General features: G+C 35.7%; 1 protein-coding gene across 1 annotated transcript in view; it reads right to left on the reverse strand.

The window, feature by feature from the left end:
• The window catches only part of LOC122641924 (calcium permeable stress-gated cation channel 1-like), a 101,685-nt gene extending 98,230 nt beyond the window's left edge, over positions 1–3,455 (reverse strand). The window contains exon 1 of the mRNA XM_043835260.1: positions 3,445–3,455. The gene's annotated coding sequence lies outside the window, so the exon portion shown is untranslated. The remainder of the gene's footprint in view (positions 1–3,444) is intronic.
• Positions 3,456–6,000: the final 2,545 nt, after the last annotated feature.

The following is a 6,000-nucleotide window of genomic DNA, read 5'->3' on the forward strand; positions in this document are numbered from 1 at the left end:
GATGCTTTCGCATGCTCTCCCATTGGCCCCATGCTAGTACAGGGGCCACGCCCACGCTCCTGAACAAAAAACTCTCCCCCAATTTTTTATTTTATTTTTATAGTAATCTGAATTTATTTAAATAAGAGATAAAAACTATATAATTTTGGAAGAAAGATTACAAACTTGTCTCATATCCTATATTACCCCATACATTTCTAAATCAACAAGGCATTATAACAATTACTTCCCTTCTTCATTTAAATAAGGGACCCAATTTTTATGCATGGTTGTGTACGTACACAATCGTGTCTTTCAACCGTTGGATAGATATGAGTCAAGTTTGTAGTCTTTCCTCCATAAAAAAATATGTAGGTTTTCTCATTTAATACAAAAGGTTTTATGCATAGTCGTGTACGTAAATGCTCGTGCCTTTCAACCGTTGGATCGGGGGAGAAAACCTACATACTTTTTTATGGAGGAAAGACTACAAACTTGACTCATAGCCTATATCACCCATACATTCTTTATCAATAGGCATCATAACTTTTACTTCCCCTCTTTATTTCGGAAAAATCTTGTTGTCACTATGGTTGGTTACAACAAGATTATAACCTTAATTTTTTAACTTTTTAGTTTAACACACTTCTTTTTTCCATAAGGATAAACCGTGTGATTTCACGTGGATAATTACAACTATTGAAAATGAAATAATGATAAGTCACTTTCAACTTATTTTGAAAATATATTTTTACCCTTGAATTAAATAACTTTCGAGAATAAGACAAATGACAAAAATGTGAGGTTACAACTTCTTAGCTCACCTTCTTGGTGACAACAAGATGCACCATTCCACACAATAAAGAAAAAAAAAAGAACAACAAGAAGATCCATGCTTATTTAAATAAGGGACACAATTTTTATGCACGACTGTGAACGCACATGGTCGTGCCTTTCAATCGTTGGATGAGGATAGGGGTAAAACTGTAATAACACATCCTCCTCTCCCCCTCCTCCCATCTAACAGTTGAAGGCACGACTGTATACATACACGACCATGCATAAAATCTTTATTTTATGGAAGAAATACTGCTAACTTGACTCATAGCCTTTATTACCCACACATTGCTAGATCAATAGGAAATCGTATCATTTACTTCTGTTCTAATCAAATAAGGTCTAAATGTATTTCAACAGAACAGTGGGACCAAAAAAAAAAAAAAAGAACATTGGATAAATTTCTCTAGATACCATTTTACACCAAATATGATTATTAGGTCAATAGTAAGTGAGCCAATCACTACTCAAAGGTTTATTTGGTACATGATATGCATAAAATCAACTCACCAATGGATGACTGACATGTGGCAGGAGACTAAGCCAAAACAAGATTAGGTTAAAACCATACATTTCTTTGGGACTCTGACTCTTTGCCACACAACGATCTTGAGACTCTTCGTAAAGGTATTTCCCCATGAGGGCAAAAATGATCTTTTAGTACTCATTGGGATTAGGGTTACATCACCTCCATCTTATAAATAGAAAGCAGGGGCACAAGGTACGGGGTTCAAATTCTTTAATCCTTTCTCCTGTCTACCCCTCTTTCAAAGGGAAAAGCAAGAAATATACATATAGGGTACTAGCATACAACATACCGCTAGCATACCCAGTATTTTCTCATAAGTGAACTGAAATAATTTTTCCAAAGAAAAACGTTGTAAAAAACATGGCAGCTTTGTACTTCTTTTATGTCTGTCCTACATACATGGGTTTAAGGCTCAAATTGGAATCAGTGAAAGCGACTTGTCAATTCTAATTAAACCTAATTTTACGTATGCAATTACGACATAGTCCGAATGATTTTTGGCTGATTCTAGGACAATTCGAATCAAAATAAAAAATCAATGAAGACCAATTTGTAGTATTTCATGCTTTTTTTTTTTCTAAACCAAAATTACAACCCATACAAAATAAATCACATTCAATATATACGATTAAGGTCAGGCTCCCTTTTTTTCCTTGTGTTTTTGTAATCGTCTAGGGATGCTTAGACGGAAATTCTGTATATCCTCTTTTTTTAAATTAATTAAAATTTTTTACCCTTAATAAAAAAAATAAAAAAACCAAAAAATAGAACCGTTACCGTTTTGTTGCATTTAGTAAAAAAAAAAATACTATAAAAAATAAAAAATATTTTATAAATAAAAATGTATGAATAGCAGACATTGACGCAACAATAAAGTGGCTCCATTGCAATTTGATGGTCACAAGTTTGAATCAGGAAACAACCTCTCCATGTAGTCGGGATGAGACTACGTACATATCTGTCCCTCCCCAAACCCCATAGTGGCAGGAGCCTCATGCATTGGGTATGCCCTTTTCTTGCGAATAACATTCTTTGACTTCATGAAGAAAGGTTCCAAACATAGTTACAAAAAATGCAAAACATTAATTCAGGTATAATTTAATAAAAAGATCAAGAATTACGATGAATAACTAAACATAAACAGGTAATAGAAAAGTTTTTTTTTTATTTTCTGATTTTTAAACTCTAATCCTTTTTTTATTCTTTGATAAAATGTGTATATAAACCTTTTTTTTATTATTATAAGAGATTTTCTTATTGACACCCTTAGGCCCTGTTTGTTTGCCAGTAAAAACTGGGGTGGGATAACTGTCTTTTTCCCTAAAATTCCCAAAATGATAGTTGAATGGATACATGGGGTGAGATTTGAACAAACAAAGATCTTTGAATTAGGGATTGTGTCTGCCTACGTGACTCCTTATTTCTCCTAGCCCATCCCTCCCAAAAGTCCCACCAAATTTAATGGGAGTTTCTCATTATTCATGGAAACGAGCAACATGGACCCACTACACTATTTTTCCTTAATTTTCCCATCCTTCCCTTTACTGTTGACTCATTCCACTACACAAGGGACCCATCCCATCATCTTACCCACCTCTTTTTTTCTATCAAACAAACGGGGCCTTAAAGTGGCAAATAATTTATAACCTTATTTTCTATCTTCTTAGTAGAACACACTTCTACTTTAGCGAGAATGAATTTTTGTCATTTCACACATGGTACTTGAAAAACATGCAAAAAATGATACTTCCTGACAATGATATTATGGTAATATACTTTCAAATTATTTTGAAAACTTTTTTTATACCGTTAACATAAAAAAGTTTTGGGAATAAGACAAGGGGCAATCAAAAGAAGGTTACAAGTTCTAAATACACCTATAGGGATGTCATTTAGGCAATCCCTTGACTAAAATTATCACTTATGCAAAACAATTGTAAACTCTCTTTAGTCTTTACATCATCATTGGTTAAACTGGTCTTTATGTTCCATTAAAACAAAGTTGGCCAAAAATATCTTGAGTTAAAATACATGAAATCTTTTACCTTTTGTGAATCTTGTAAGGATAAAAAGACATCAAGAAGAATTGAATCCATGACCTCTTAATTATGAGGTGTTATCATTGCCCTTGCAAAATTTCATTAAAAAAAAAAAGGAGAGGGTTCCCTGAAAGATAGCATGGCCCTTGCTCCAGCATAGAGTTCAATGGAGTGCACACGGAAGCATCAACAGGGGCAGGATTTTTGTCTTTCTTAAGGGGTGGGCAGTCATTTCATGTCCCTTTGTGTCTGAGTGTAGGCCATGTTGCTTTTCAAGGTTCTTTTACCCTAAAAGAAAATACTATTTTCAAATAGGACTAAGTAAAAAATTGTAACTAAAAACTTATATTTAAGTAAAAAATGGGGATGAAGGAATTAAATGCACATGACCACTTAGCCTGCATGTCATTGGGAACCCATGGGACAATAATGGCACAATGGTCCACTGGTGACGGGCCCAACCCTCATGAATGGAATCGATACTCATCCACTGTTATAGATACTCTTAGCATTTTCATGGACCCATGTGCCCATGCAACACTGAGACGGTATGGTAGTGTTTATGGTGTCCCATGTTTGATCTAGACATTGGACCCAAGTCCCACCCATTGGCAGTTGTCACTAAAATCGCCAAATGTCTTAGGTTGTATTTGGTAAGTATTCTCGGAATAGATTGTGAGTCTAGAACGTATTCTAAAACCAGTAAAAATATTTTCTTACTTCAAAATGCATACTAAACTTAGAATCTATTCTGAGAATACTTATCAAACATAGTCTTAAGGTTTTTTTTGGAAATATAAACTATTCCAAAACCATCTATGAAGTCAAGCCACCAAATTATTGGACCAAGGTCTAGCAAGATTGAAAATTTCGAAGCCCAATCAGTAAACTCATTTTCATCTAACCAAAACGCAAGTCCACTTGGGTGATCCTCTGTTAGGTACTTGACTAATACACTAAAATCTCCAAAGCTCATGGAATGCGTTAAATCAAGCCCTTTAACCTATTCCATTCTAAGTTGGCCCAATCTAATGTCCATACACTAGATCAAACCCCACTAGGCACATAATAAACCATCACACTTTCCTACTCGTCGTCTTCAATTTTTGCCAAGCAACAAGTAGCTCTTTCTTGATGGCTGTCACAGTACTCCAGGTAGCCCTTTCTGTGACTCGAATCCATGACGTAGTGTCCGGCTTTGATACCAAATGTTAGGTACTTGACTGATACACCAAAAGCTCCAGAGTAGATGGAACGTGTTAAATCAAACCCTTTAACATATCTCATACTAAGCTGGCCTAATCTTGTGCTCATACACTAGATCGAACTGTTAAGAAAACAACGCCCAGAATGACGATTTGTAGAAGAAAAACGAAAATAGAGAGAGCACACACAACGCACAACACAAAGATTTACGTGATTCACCTCCAAGATGGAAGCTACGTCTATGGCCGAACAGTAGAACAGATTTCACTATTTTCTCTGGAAATGTTACAAACCCTCATAACCCTATCTCAACGAGACAAGAACAATATATAAGAAAACCCTAACCCCAAAAAGTACACAAATGCCCCTAGCCCAAAAAAGCCAAAAAACCTGAGCCAGACCAAAACATAACACATGGCTCAAAAGTACTCATTTTGAAGATCTCGACGAGCCCAACACAACACCATGCCTTTGGCTGGATCCCCACCATTTTTTGGCATTCCGAGGTCATTTTGAGGCCGAAACGGTCCTCCGAAGATCTCAACCGCACTTTCTAGACCAAATCAGGCTTCACCAACAACATGAACCTCATTAGGCACATAACATCCTCACTGTCATTAAACCCTATAACCACCTGGTAGATGTAGTCGGGTGGTCAAGTGTATCATGGAATTATTTATGCATCAAACAAAGATTAAAATATTAGCAAATAAAAAGAGTTCTTGTCCATTCCAAATTGTAGCAAATATAAGGGAAAATTTGCAGAATAAGGAGGGATTTTTATCTGCTACTATACTGACATGCTCCATTTTGCTACTGTACATACTTAGATGCTTGACACGTGTACTGACATAATCCAACAGTCATAAAACAGTTAAGTAAAAACTTGCTTTTTCTTGTTTTCACTTTTACTTTTAACGTTTTTTTATTTTACTTTTTCATTTTTTGATTTTCACATTTCCCTCTCATTCTTTCTCCCCCTTTCATGAAACCTTCCTTCATTTCTCTCTAGTCTCCGACCACTCTGAAGAATCTCTGCCGGTGATGGAGCATCTTTGAAACACAATCCTAGCTTTTCTGCTTTGATCAAGTTGAGAGAATAAAAGGCAATAACTTGTAATGCTCTACTCTGCCATTCTTCCTTTTTATGGTGAGGCTTTGCCACTCTTCTTGGGTGGGTTTTTAGATAAAGAAAAAACCAAGAACAGCAAAGAAAAACTCAAAACAGAAAGGGATCGAACAGTGGGAGAGTGAAAAATGAAGACAAAATTTAACAGCCTAACCATGAGCGTTATTGGAAGCTCCCTATCATTAATCTCCATCTGACCCCCTCTCTCTCTCTCCATCTCCTTAACATCTGCCTTCTTTCTCTCTATTTCATGTCTCGATCCAATACTCATGTTAGAACTC

The sequence above is a fragment of the Telopea speciosissima genome, chromosome 10 (assembly GCF_018873765.1).
Source record: "Telopea speciosissima isolate NSW1024214 ecotype Mountain lineage chromosome 10, Tspe_v1, whole genome shotgun sequence".
In the NCBI taxonomy this organism is placed as follows: Eukaryota; Viridiplantae; Streptophyta; class Magnoliopsida; order Proteales; family Proteaceae; genus Telopea; species Telopea speciosissima.